We start from the raw sequence: 15,653 nt of genomic DNA, 5'->3' as shown, positions 1-15,653 counted from the left end.
AGCTCAGAGTCAGCTTGTGGCGTTCTTATGCCTATTCTCCAGAGAGTTCCTTAACCAGGCAAACCCTGTCGAGTCCTCCAGCACTCCGGGGTCCAGACGTGGTGGAGCGTCCAGCGCCAGGCCTTTCAGCCAACGAATTCTTGAAATCTGGTGTGAGGCTATTGCCCACATGAGTGACCCTGTTGGGATCCCATGTGTGTATTCCACGGTACACTTACTAGGGCCATGTTTCCCTGGCAGACCACGTTCTGCCATCTCTAATGATGCAGCCTGAGCCATCTCAGAGACTTCCATGTGCAATAGGGCCCTACGGGGTTACTTCATGTCTAAATGTCACTTAACCCCCTCTGGGAGGAGGTGACTCCGCAGTGTGCCTCTTCCAAGCAGAAGGGCATGCTTCCCAGTGTTATCTAAGTCCTACTGTTTGGGTTGCTTAAGGAACAACAGTAGTTGACCTTCTCTGTGTAGAGCCCGGTGCATGAATTAATGCATTAATCACGCTGTGATCAGCGGCAGCTGGATGCGAATTACCGAACTGGCTCATTTAGTTACACTCGAAGTGGATTGGTCTCTCTGGCGAGATCCCAATTTCATCGGTCATCCGACGTGACATCTCCGTTCCCTCCTTCAGGGAACGAGGGTTACATACGTAACCGAGACGTTCCTTTGACTTACATTTGTACAGAAAAAATACAGTGGAAGTCAATGGGAACCAAAACTGTTCCACAGAAGAACGGAAGTCATAATGTTTGGAATTACATGAATTTGAGTAAATCATGATAGAACCTCATTTTGGATGGACCATCTCTTTAAGTTGCTTTTCACTGATCATTTTGATATCCACCCTAGCCAACAATTTGTGAATTAATCATTGAATCAGATTGTTTCAATAAAAGAAACAGGTTTCAATTATTTGCTTTTCTTCTGTTCTTATTTTTGATTGAGTTATTTCTGGGTCATAAAGAGTCATACTTCTTTCTTTACTTGATTCACTCTCTCCTTCCTTTGCTTTTTTCAAAATATTACTTTCAGAGTAACAAACAAAATTGGCTAACACATGCAGTTTCTGCATTTTAATATCCTCACTTATGGAAAGAGGTTTACAGTATGGTATGTGTTTCTGCATTTATTCATGATTTTGCATTCACACACAGGTGGCATTCAGAGCAGAGCTCAGTGCAAACTCTGAGTCATTTGTTCTTCTGGATGATGTCTCAGTTAAAACTGGAGCATGTTCCCCAAGAGGAAGTTGTGATTTTGAGTCAGGAAAGTGTACATGGGTGAATGTTGCTAATGGCGTCACAGATGGACGTGACTGGATTCATGCAGACGGTCACTACAGAGGTCCTTTGGTCGATTACACTACTCACACTGCATATGGTGAGAGTTTACTCCTTTTAATTACGTTTGTTGATATTGCAAACATTTTTCACAAGTCAAATGATATATCAGGACAGCTGTTTAGAAACAATGAAACATGAAACAATTTTTCCTGTTGCTCTTTCAGGCAAGTTTCTTTTGAGTCCATCTCAGAGAAACACACAAGGCCAAAAAAGTAATTCTGTGTTGATCTCAGAAAAGATCCAGCCTACCAGTGACTCCTGTTTTGAGTTGTGGTACCATATGCATGGAAGGTCTGCTCTTGCTTTCCCATCTTTTTGCTTCAGTTAAAGACACCCTCTCTTCCACTGTTGGACTGTCAGGTGTGATTAATGCAGTTTTTATCGTGCACTTTTCTATTGGCAGTGACCCTGGAATCCTAAGAGTGCTATTAGATTCAGGTGCAACAGAGCAAGAACTGTTGTTTGAAACGCAGATCACTGGGGGCAACTGGAAAAATGTCTCTGTCACTATAGCTGAGACCAAACCATTTCAGGTGTGAAATACCCATCTATTATTTTCAAAGCTTTTACCATTATATTATATCCATTTGTAATCATGCCATGTAATATTTGTAAACCTTGAATATCAGATTCATATAGAGGCTCAAACGGGCAGTGAAGGCTACATGGCTGTGGATGACATTAGACTGACAAATGGGCCATGTAAAGGTAAACGGCTCAGTGCTTTCTACTCAGTGAAAAAATAATAGTTTTGTATTATTAAAGCAATATTTGAGGAATTGTTAATGTTTTTATTCATTTACATTCAGACATCAGTGTGGAAAGTGGAGTGTTTGTTGGCTGTGACTTCGAGACAGGCACCTGTGAATGGAAAGATATCAGTGTTGGGCAGTTTGTTTGGGAAAGGGACCAGAATGGTACAACCACCGCCAACACTGGACCATCAGTGGACCACACTACTGGTACAGAGTTAGGTAAAATAACTTTTTAGACGACAACTTCATGTACCATTCAAAAATGTTGGTATAGGTGAGTTTTATGTTTGTTTTTTTTTTTTTTTTTTTGTTTTTAACGTCTCATGTCCATCAAGGCTGCATTTATTTGATAAAAAAAATACGGTAAAAACAATGTTATCTGTGTCATATAAATAAAAAAAGTACTTGTTTTAGGCTGGTACATGACAGTAGAAGCCAGTCATGGTGAGCAGAACAGCTATGCTGCTCTACAGAGTCCCGCCATGAAAGAGGCCAGCAATGAGTGTCTATTTGATTTCTACTACCACATGTTTGGAGAGGGTAAGACTATAGATGTCTTTAAGCATAACATATTGAGACTTTACAGTATTTCTGGTAATACTAAAACAGTTATTCTGTAGTTCATTTATCTGCATTATCACGTCTTTTCCAGGCATTGGGGAACTGAAAGTGTTCCTCCAGGAGGGCCCAAGGAGGACGCCCTTGTGGTGGATGTCTGGTAATCATGGAGATGAGTGGCATCGGGCAGAGTTAAGTGTGGGTCGCACACATCAAGTTTTCACTCTCCTCTTCGAGGCTACCAGAACCTACAGTGAGCTTGGGGACATTGCTATAGATGACATCTCCTCCTTCAACTGCACTCTGCCAGGCAGGTTACAAACACGTCAACTTATTCTGACTGATAAATCAGATTTAAAGCAGTCAGATAACTGTAACCTTAACCATGGCATGTAATGGCCCAAGACATTAGTCAACCATTCATTATTTCTTCTTCAGGGCCTCAAGAATCTTGTCAAGAGGGAATGTTTACATGTTTGAACAAGGTGTGTGTGGAGCTGAACAGAGTGTGTGACTACAGCGATGACTGCGGTGATGGCACGGATGAAGAGCTCTGTGGTATGACTGTGGCATGGCATGGGTTAGGATAAAATATAATGTTCTGTCAGGGTCTCTTCATTTTTTTGAGCTGTGAAGGCACCTTTGAAGTCCACAGGACAGTTACATAGTATGAGGAACTGTACTGTTTCTTGGTTTTTGTCGGTCTAGATGTGAAGGGTTTTACCCATCGCTGCAGTTTCGAGCATGGCATGTGCTCGTGGGAAAAGAGTGACTTGAAAGCTGGTTGGATTTTGCAGAATGGAGAACAGGCTTGGCCTAAGCATGGACCACCAAGAGATCACACCCGCAATACAGCAGCAGGTACACTGATACCTCCTCAAAATTAAGCACATACACTACTTTTGAAAAGTTTGTGGTCAGTAACATTTTTTGGAAGAAATTAGTCATTTTATTCAGCAAGGGCACATCAAATTGATCTATAGTGGCAATAAAGACATTTATAATGTTATCAAAGAATCTTGAAAAAATCACAATTTATCAGCACAACTGTTTCTACATTGATAATAATAATAAATGTTTCTTGAGCACCAAATCAGCATATTAGAATGATTTCTGAAGGATCATGTGACACTGAAGACTGGAGTAATGGCCAAACTTAGTGTAAATTATCCAAGAATATGGTAAACATCAAGTCACTTATAAAAGTGACAAAAGATACCCATAGAGAATATAAACATTGTATTTTTTATTGTTTTATAGCAATATATAAAATGGTTCATGTACCACTGATATTATTGTCCTCTTATAATGAAATGGCTATGGCATGTTCCAGGTCATTACATTACTCCAGCAAATGATCTGGGTGAGATCCAGACTGCAGAGATCACCTCCAGCACCTTGCTGCCCAGCACTGATTGCACCGTGAGTCACTGCGCAGTCACGTGTCAATCAAATAATGAAACGCAGAGCCTCTTTCATATGCACTGATGCACCTTGTTCTTGCAGGTGAGGTTCTACCACTATTCTCGTAGTGAAAACAGCACATCTGCCAGGATAGTCGTCATACTGAGGACACTACGTAATGGAGATGATGACCGTATACTTTGGGATAAGACTGTGGCACAGAGCTTCCTCTGGCACAGAGCGGAAGTCGCCTTTTCTACCTCAGTTAAGAGCAAGGTAAAAGATTTTTACAGTATATGAGTAGTTTACATAATTTCATGCATTAAATAGGCTACTGTAATAAATCTGACTCTGTTTGCTTTATTTTCAGATTGTTTTCCAGTATGTGGAAATGGGTGAGGCTCATGTGCCACAGACAGCAGTGGATGATCTTTCCTTCTCTGTGACCTGTGCTCATGATCCTGACAACAGTGAGCTGCCAGTCAAACCTGAACCAACGATGACACCAGCTACAACAACAACACCAATGACTGATGCTCCTCCAGCTTCACCAACACTCAACCCTTGTAAGGTTAGGACATTTCAGCTGTAATTCTACTGTATATTTTATACACTGACTTGTGTACAAAGATGAAGTGTAAATATGTGCCATAGTTTTATTTTTGCTGCTGCTTTAATTCTTGATAAAAGCATTGTGAAATCTGTATCATTTTGCTAATACACTTGGTTTGTCAAATTCAGGAGAATGAGTTTCACTGCTGGCGATCGGGCAGTATAACATGCATTGCAGCTGGTGCTCAGTGTAATTATGTCCTAGACTGCCCTCTAGGGGAAGATGAAGAAACATGCGGTGAGTTATTCATTCAAAATAAATTTTCAATGTTCTAAAAATCTCACAGAACTTGGAAAATAATATATTTTAATATATATATGCGTATATATATATATAAAATTTATTTATTTATTGTTTGTTATATTATATTAATATAATCATTATATATTAAATATTATATTATTCTTAAAAATATGTACTAGTGCTGTCAAACGATTCATTGCGATTAATTGCATCCAAAATAAAAGTTTTTGTTTACACAATGTGTTTGTACTGTGTATATATAAACACACAGGCATGTTTATATATTTAAGAAAAATGTTACGTTTTTATATTAAAATATTTATTTTATATATTATATAAATTATATGACTATAAATACATGCATGCAAATACATGTAAATATTTTCAAAATATATGCTGTATGTGTGTACTTATGTATACATAATAAATATACACAACACACACATATTTTATGTAAACAAACTTATTTTGGATGTGATTAATCGTTTGACAGCACCAGTATGTATACTATTTATTATTAGTAGTAATATGATTGTTGTATCTCTGTAGGTCCATGCAATTTTGAGAATGGACAGTGTCAATGGAGTGATATAAGTGTAGGTCCTAACAAATGGCAATGGGTGAAGGCCTCAAACAACACAGACCTGCCTACTGACCACACCACTGGAACAGGTAATTCAGTGCTAGATCAATCCATGAACAGTACATATCAAAATAAATACAATTAATATTCTCTCTTTACCCTTTACTACTACTCAGGGCACTACATGCAGACATATATCATGGATCCATCTAAGAATGAGGCTGTGTTTCAGAGCTCATCCCTGCCTATCAGCTCTGCATATTGTCAACTTCTGTGAGTTCATTCATAATAATGATGATGTGCAAAACTAGTGACAAGGATGCTTTTAATAAAAAAGTCAAGTAAAATATTCTTGTGAAACAAACCAATACTTCCATTACACAACACTGAATTGCGTTCCTTGTACCCAATTGTCCTCTCTTGTTTATCGCTTGCACACTAGGTTTCACTTCCACATGGGTGCAGGAAGTGTAGGCGATCTTAGTGTGATCCTGCAGAAAGGAGAGGAGGACAGGAAGCTGCTCTGGTCACGATCCAGCAGCACTTCAACTCAGTGGGTCCCAGAACACTTACCACTGGGCAAACAAGAGCAGCCTTACAGGGTATGCCAATGTCAATAAGCCCTTTCACACAAACAGACTTTTCCGGAAAATTACCGGTAAATTGCCGTAAAGAGATCATGTGTGAATAGGAATAGAATAAATTTGTTCTGGCAATTTACCGGTATGAGAAGTTGTAACTTTACCAGTAAATTGCCGGAATTCTGCTGTGTGTGAACGCAGAAGGAAAATTACTGGTATTACTGTATGAAAGGGGCTATTAATGTGTGTGGGATGCAAAGCACTTTCTGTACACATGCAATCATGAGTCTGATCTTTAGAGATTAATCATTGAGGATCCCTGACTCATAAACTTTAGGCAAGTTTTTTGCACGAATATATACGTATTTTTCCTGTGTACCACTTAAGATCATTTTCAGCAGCCGGACCTCACTCAGACAGGATGATTCTATGTCTACAACTCGGATCATGGCCCTGGATGATATCTCCTTCCACAACTGTGAGAAAGACTTCCAACCTCCAGGTGGGGAAACTGCTGAGAAGTTAGATGAAACGGATAGATCTGAGCTGTATAATGATGCTGCTTCTTTTATATGACACAAGGTTATCATGTTTTACATTGCCATGGCATTAGTCTAGAAATAAATAGTGAAATATTGTGACTACTTCTGTACACAAATGTTTAAAGTTTCAGGTCTGTCATTTTTTTTTTAATACTTTAACAGGAACACGTCAAATTTATCAAGTGACAGTAAATACAAAATAATTCAATTTCAAATAAATGCAATTTTTTGAAAATCCTGTAACAAATTAATTGCAAAAATATTAATCACCACAGCTGTTTTCAACATTGATAATAAATGTTTCTTGAGCACCAAATCAGCAGCTGTAATGAAAATTCAGCTTTGCCAGCACAGGAATCAATTATATTTTTAAAAGTATTAAAACAGAAAAAAGTACTTTTTAAATTGTAAAAATATTTCACAATATTACTGTTTATGTTTGTATTTTTGATCAAAGAAATGTAGCTTTGGTTAGCTTAAGAGACTTTAAGAGACAACGTTAAAAAATTACAGACTCCAAAACATTTGAAATTTTTAAATTTGCATTTTTAAATTTGAAGTTTTGTTCTGAGTGAACCGAGCCCACATTATGAGATTGTGTCTCAATTTTCCTGTTTTCCAGACTTTTCCTTGGCCACATGCTCCTTTGAGAAGGACTTGTGTGGGTGGATCCAGGGAGCTGCAGAGGACCTAGACTGGGAGAGATGGAGTGGACCTACTGAGACCCCAAATGCAGGTCCTCCGGGTGACCACACAAGTGGAAATGGTGAGCAAACAACCATTTTCACCATATCACTATCAGCTCAATCATCACGTCTCTTGCTATATTACTATATTACTATGCTATATTACAGGGTATTATTTGTACATCAAGAGCTCAAGTCACAGCAGAACGGAGGATACGGCTCATCTGAAGTCTCCTCTGTCTCCTCCAACTGGACCTGATGGGTATTGCTTCACGTTCTGGTTTCACATGTTTGGCGCAACAGTGGGATCACTAAGAATGTCTATATATGACATTTCATCCAACCACATCACATCAGTAAGACTCACAAAAATAACATTTTCAGGGCATTTTTATGACTTTTTCTAATTTCACATGTAAGAAATGCCTTTATGGTAAAATGTGAATGCTTTATGGTACTCTTATGGTAGTACACTACTCTTATGGTAGTAGTGTTTTACTATAAAATGTGTTTTATACTAACCAGAATTTATTTGTTTCGCCCCTAAAACTGTAGATGTGGCAAAGGAAGGGTTCTCAAGGGACTGAATGGCAGATGGCTCAGAGTCATGTGAAACTGACAGAAGTTCATCAGATATTAATTGAGGCTTCAGCTGGAGGGCCGTCTGGTCACATTGCTATAGATGATTTATCTGTCACTAAAGGTGCCTGTGCTCCTACAGGTAATTAATAACATAGCTTAGCATTTGGTCTGCAGTTTTTCACACTCTCCTGTTGAAATGTCCTCCATGCTTGCTAGAGCACCACAAGCATTTGGCACAACTGTAACAATGTTGTATATATCCATCTAAATTCCATTTTCAGTATCAAACTTTAACTTATCTTAGTGACAAATTTAGGGTGTAGATTAATGTCAAAAGCAACTTGTTTAAATAAACCATGCAGAAACGTGTGCCTGGAGAGGGGTAATTTGATACTACACCAATTATGAAAATCTTTTTTCTTACTAGGTTTGAGAATTAGTGAAACAATATATTTTTGAACATTTACAGTTAATTGGTGAAATAATGTTTATTAAAATACATGACATTGGCACAATATTGGTTATCAGCTTTGCCATCATCTAATGATTACTTGGTTCATCTTTAAAATGTAATAATGCAGTTAATTGTAACCTTTAGCAAATCTCAAATTAAATGTTTAATATATTTTACGCTATAATATTGTGATGCCTAAATTCACTGGTTCAATTTTTAAGTTTTTTTTTTTTAAATATTGTATCAGATGTCATTTTAATAGCAGCTCATCCTTCATTTTTATAAATGAATGTTTATGAATACCAACCCATAATTGTTTCAGAGGGAATTTGTGACTTTGAAGAGGGGAATTGTGGCTGGATACAACAGACAGATGATGACCTGGCCTGGATCCGAGTGTCAGGAAATGATATCAAATCTAAATCTAGACCTGGTTTTGATCATACAACTAACACAGCGAGTGGATACTACTTTTATATGGAAAGTTCGCCTACCCATGTGCAAGGACTTACTGCTAGAATGACATCTCCTCTGCTTCAGACAGGTGAGAGAGAATAGGTCTTGTCCTGTCATCTGTGAAATATGAGTCCAGTGGTGGAAAGAGTACTGAAAATATATACTCAAGTAAAAGTACCATTACCTTCCAAAAAATGTAGTTTGAGTAGAGTAAAAGTACTTGTCCAAAAAACTATTTGAGTAAGAGTAAAAGAGTAGCCTATTTAAAAGTACTCATGAGTATTGAGTAGTGAGTACTGAGCTGTGGATTCTGCCCCGTCATAATAAACGCTGTACACTGCAATTTATACATGTGTGACCCTGGAGCACAAAACCAGTCTTAAGTCGCTGGGGTATATTTGTAGCAATAGCCAAAAATACATGGTATGGGTCAAAATTTTTGATTCTTCTTTTATGCCAAAAATCATTAGGCCATTAAGTAAAGATCATGTTCCATGAAGATATTTTGTAAATTTCCTACTCTAAATATATCAAAACTTAATTTGTGATTAGTAATATGCATTGCTAAGAACTCCATTTGGACAACTTTAAAGGAGATTTTCTCAATATTTACATTTGTTTGCTCCCTCAGATTCCAGATTTTCAATTAGTTGTATCTCAGCCCAATATTGTCCTATCATAACAAACCATACATCAATGGAAAGCTTATTTACTCAGCTTTGTATAGATGATGTATAGATCATATAATTTTTCAGTTTTGAAAAATTGACACTTATGGTTTTGTGGTGCAGGGTCACCTTTAAAAAACGTTGTACATTCTGGAATTCACATTATCTTGTTTGTCATAAAGAATGAAGAATATCTATAATCTAGCAGTTTTGATTGATTTTGACTGCCAACTCTTTAAAACACATCAAAACAGCACGGAAACAGTATTCAGTTGAAGAAAAGATGAAAGTTATTCTCAGTACAATTATACCCATTTAAATCATAAAGTTTGAAAAATAGATTTAAAATCATGTGTAAAGCCACTGAGACAGCATGCTGTTGTTGCACATAAAATATTAATGTTTAGAATAGTGCAAATACAAACACCATTAGAAACTAGCTCAGCATCACACACCATGATATGGGTTAAAATGAGAGCCTGTTTCTCTCCAAAACGGTGCCAGTTTTAGCGTTTTGCAATAAAGAAACAAGAAAAACTCAACTTGATCATTTATGTTACAATTTTAACAAATGCACATTGTTCTAGAAGTATGGCATCATGTACATTACATGTACTTATACATTACTCGAATTGTTATGTCGATAAAACAATTTGTAAGGAAAAATGCATTAAATAAAAGTATTTCTGGGGAAACTTTTTCAAAAGAAAACACAAACGCACGTCTCTTGCTGAGCCGCGGCGGTCTCGGTGAATCAGCAGCATCCACAACTGAATGCAACAAAAAGTGTTGAACTTGAAATTTGTTTATGCGCGAGTGCACATGCTAAATGAAGGCGGATTGAATAAAATGGATAAAAAAAATTAAATTAAAAAAGTTTATTAATGAGCTGCAGTTTTATTAAATCACGCGCTGACACAGATGCAGTATTAACGCCACGGGTCATCAATAAGGTGCAGATTGGTCCTCAATTTGAGTACAATATTGCAAATCGTTTTACAGTGTTTCCAACACACTTTTTCACAGCGCACATCACACGCTCAAACTCATCGAAAGTCAACAAGTTCAACAAGCAAAAACGTATCCAAGTGACTGCAGCTGAACGCGCGTGAGAGAGACGAAGCAGCGCAAATCGCGCGGCTCTTAAGTGAGTGGGAATTTACTGAACGTGGCACTTGCGGGAGTTAACACTGTACGCAATACCCGCAACCTCACACCAAATTTCAGGTCGTGTAGATAGGCAAGCATATATACAAATCATTTAGTAATCAGAAATCCAAAATTTACCTTAACATATTAGAGGAAGATGTGACTGCATTGATGCTTGAGGAATGCACTTCCAGCAGCCATGATAGACAGCAGTTGGCGGTTAAAGTTTTCTATGCACAATTTGATTTGACACGAGACACTATCTCCCCATCCAATCATATTAATGGATAAAATTAAAATAAGCATGTAACGACCACAAACGGATGAAAATAGCGGAGTAAAAGTACCGATACATCACTTAAAATGTAGTCAAGTAAAAGTAAAAGTCCACAATTTTTAAACTACTCAAAAAAGTACAATTACTGATAAAAACTACTTAATTACTGTAACTTGAGTATTTGTAATTAGTTACTTCACACCACTGCTTGAGTCTCAGAAAACTCCCATGAAAAGACACAATCTTCTTTTCCAGGTGATGCTAAGTGTCTCCAGATGTGGTATTACATGGAGGGACAGGGCACTGGGACCCTAAATGTGTATCAACAGTTCTCAGACAAAGATCGGCCCCTGCTGGTGACCCAGTCTGGAGAACAGGGTGGACTGTGGAGGTTTGCTCAGACTCCTCTAACCGTCTCAGGGCCAAACTACAGGGTGAGTCCCTGAATCAGTGCTCTGTCTAGCGACTGATCACAATGTCCAGCACATTTTTCAGATTTACAGTCACAGATTATTGCAAATGATGGCCTCCAAGTTATATGCAGTTGCTGTCACTGGTTTGTACAGCAGTCACGGATCCCAAACTGCACAAATCTGTTCACTAAACTACTATCTGTACCCTTGAGTTTAATGATGTGGAACTGCAGGAGTGTCCTCATAAATACAGCTGTCTTTTCAGATTGTGGTGGAGGGGATTACAGGCCAAACTGAACAGGGAGTCATAGCACTTGATGATATTCAGGTTTCAAACTATCCCTGTACTGCTTCAGGACAGTGTGACTTTGAGGTAAACTTCTGCAGCTGGATGAATCTGTTGGATGTGGATGATGCTGACTGGCTCAGAGCCCAGGCAGGCACTGGAAATCACACACGACCCAGTGTGGATCACACCACCAACACTTCCACAGGTGAGCTGAAAGAGTTCACTGAGCTTCCTTAAAATGTTAGAATTGGTTTATGAAGGAAGTATAGATATATCTGATGTTATGTTTTCTTTGAATCGGGAAAGAAACTGTGGCACTGTTTACTCCTGGTATTAAAGGGATAGTTCACCCAAAAATGAAAATTCTGTCATTAATTTCTCACCCTCATGTCGTTCCAAACCTGTAAGACCTTCGTTCATCTTCAGAACATAAATTAAGATATTTCTGATTAATTCCGAGAGCTCTCTGACCTCCCATAGACAGCAAGGATCCTAATACGATCAAGGTCCAGAAACGTAGTAAGGACATTGTTAAAATAATCCATGTGACACAAAAAAATCATAGTGTCAAAAAATCATAATGTCAGACTACAGTTTAAATTTTGTTTTAATAAAATAGCAAAATGTTATTAATGATAGAGTGCAAAAAATCAAGTCTTCAAGTCTTTATTTTACCAAAATGGCTATGGCATGGCTATTATATTTTAGAGCTGTAAGTGGCACATATTTCAGTGGAAAGTACATGCACACGTAATTCACGTGTGTGTGTGTGTGTGTGTGTGTGTGTTAGTTCATATCAGTATGCAGAGAAAAGTTGCTCCGGCTGTGGATAGTGTGAAAGTTTATTGTCATAGTAAAAACAAAACAAAACAACAACAACAAAAAACAGCCAAAACAATGCTCTTCTGCAAAACACATGCAGTTTTATTTTTTAAACGCTAGAGGGCCAAAGGTTACAGGCTTATGCTTTAAATATCGTTACTATGGGTTTCAAAATGTTTTGCTCTACAGTTGTTCCAGTCATAATCATAGGTCATCAAAAACACATGACCTCATTGCTTTTGTGGTATAAACTGAAAATTTTAACACTGAAGGCCCACCTACTCGCCTGTCTGTTGAGAGAATTGGGCTTGAAAATAATAAATTTGTGCTTATTAAAATCCAGTTTTATTCAGTAGTGGCGTTTTGTTTGTGAAAGGATCCAAAAGTGATAGCTGAAAACACTCTTTATTTACAGATTTGTAGTATACAAATTTCAATAAAGCATAATAAGACTTGGGTTTTTCATGTAAATGATACAGCTAGTCACCTAGTGGTAACAGGGAAAAGATCACTGACAAATAAATTATTGAATCTAAACAGGTCTTATGATTAAATGTAAATGATGTAACTGAGTAAATAATTCAAAAGACAGGACTTTCTGTCATGATTTGCAAAATTTGCATTTAAAACAAACCTGTTTTTATCAACTCGCAGGCCGTAACACTAAAGAAGTGACTTTTATAGTTATAAAATCAGGGCCTTAAATGAAGTGGACACATGAAAATACCAGGTGTAAACAGTGACTGTGATGCTCGTATGTTTTTAGGTTATTACCTTTATATGGACAGTTCTGTGGGGGTCTGGGGAGACACTGCCAAGATCCAGAGTGAGATATTTACCCCTGACAGCAAAGGGTACTGCTTCACATTCTGGTATCATATGTATGGACACAATGTTGGGACACTCAAATTATACAAAAATAACAGGTACAGGACTATGACCAAAAAAGCACCTTTTATGAATATGTACATGGATCAAAATTCATGGAGAGATTTCTTTCCCAGGACCACCCATAACAGCGGGAATAAGTTTGGCCAGATAGTATGGGAGGAGTCAGGAGATCAGGGCGATGTGTGGTGGAGAGGCAACGTCTATGTGGCATACCGAGAGCCTTTCTGGGTATCAAACTCCATCATGCAGACTTCACAGGATCAACTTGAATCGTTCTAAGATTCACTCAAAACAAAACATCAAAATATTTGTACAGTACATCATTTTTCTCCTCTCTCCACAGTTTATATTTGAATTCCTGAAGGGAGCAGGTCCCAAAGGAAGTATAGCTATTGATGATCTTCACATCATTCCCGGGCCTTGTGATTCATATGCCACCTCTCCACCTCCACACCACCGTGACAGTAAGTATATGACTGTATGCTAGTCTTACATAATCTCACAAGCAGGATCCAAATGTACTTTTTACTACACCTGGGTGAAACTGTTTCTAGTCCTTAATGTCACTGTATCATTACCAGAATATTGTCTTATAATTGTGATGCAATCTATGTACACTACTGTTCAAATGTTTGTGGCTGGTAAGATTTTTCTCCAGTCTTCAGTGTCACATGATCCTTCAGAAATCACTCTAATATGAAACATTTCTTTTAGCTGTAGGTATTGGTGTTGGAGTGGGAGTGACACTGTTTGTGATATTTACTGTTGGCGCTGTCCTTTTTGTGCAGAATAAAAAAAGAAAAAGGTATGTACTACTCATTACATGGACGGTTTAATGAGATAAAAATGAAAAGCATCTATGAAATAGATTGCGTTTCTTTACAGGGAATCTATACTTGAAGATGACGTGCTTGATAGTAACTTTTCTTATAGTCACTTTGACTGCAACATGAGTGTGAGTATTTTTTTCTAGACTATAAACTTACACTAATATGCATATAGTGCTATAAGAATTTGTCTCTGAGGTTATCCACTGCTATTTTTGCCAGGATTTAACATCTACAGGAGAGAACGGCAACTCCAGTGACTTAAGGAATATTTCATTTTCAGCAGATGGAAATGACGCATCTTTCTCATAAGATGAAGAATCGTAGACACAGATGGAAACGAATCTTTATAAATCTCATGTCATCTACTGTATATCTTTATATTGAGAATTAATTGCAGTCCTCCGACCATTTGGATTAACTGTAGCCATATGGCATTTAAATGCTTGACTGACTGAATCATTGCCAAACACAGCACAAACTTGAGAGGACACCATGTGCTGTAAAACCCAATAAAACGGCTCATTGACAATATATGTGCGATTCTTGCTATCTCAAATATTATATGATAACTTCTACATTTATATACTTGTAGATTAAGTTATACCTTATTGTCCGTCATGTAAATTCAGGCATATCAAGTGTCGTTTTCATTTATTTTTAACACTTTTTTTTTTTTTTTTCGAATGTACGCTTTCACCTACAACAGTGATGCTTTTGCATCATGCTGAAATAAGCTGAAGAAGCCTACTAATGTGCTATAATTTTATTTAAAGTGTTGGGAAACCAGCTCTTTTAAATTTACTTTATAAGGCTGAAAATATTATCAGTAAACACTAATGCAATATTTGGGGCTCTTTGGTTTTGTATTATGACACCATATCATATGACTTCTCTCAAGATTTAGTTTAGGCAAATTACAAGAACTTTCTAATGTACTGGAAATGGGTTTTGACCTTCAATAGTTTCAAGGTGATTTAGTACTCACCTTTATATTTCCTTTTATATCCTTTTTCCAAAAATGAAAGCTCAGCAAACAGAGACTTGGGTGGAATACATTGGATTTAAACCGCTTTATTAAACCCCTAAATCTTGAGTTGACCTAACATCGTTCAGGAAAGGGCTGTCTGACTTTTCCAAACCAGAGGGTCAGAGAATCCTCTCAGCACTATGAGACATGTCACACTCCCCTAATCCACTAATTTCTCACAGGAGCCAGTTTCCTAACGGTAAGCCAATGCTTGCTGCCTTTCAAAGGAGCACAGACACTCTGACATAACCACATTCAGCCATACAAGTATGCCTACAAGCAAGGATAAAGTATCATTTAAGTGCTTTGATGAATCAAAATGAAGGTGGAAGTTGATTTTGATGTTTGTAATGTCTCTGTTAAACTACTTTAAGGTTTGCTAAACCACTGTTTAATATGGCTCTGTTTATGCTGACACAAAGTCTGCTGTTAATGTTCAGGAAATATGGTTGACTCCGGAGTGATATTCTCAGTGTGGTTAAATAAT

The sequence above is a fragment of the Barbus barbus genome, assembly GCF_936440315.1.
Source record: "Barbus barbus genome assembly, chromosome: 26".
Taxonomy (NCBI): Eukaryota; Metazoa; Chordata; class Actinopteri; order Cypriniformes; family Cyprinidae; genus Barbus; species Barbus barbus.
This window is presented reverse-complemented; position numbering follows the sequence as displayed.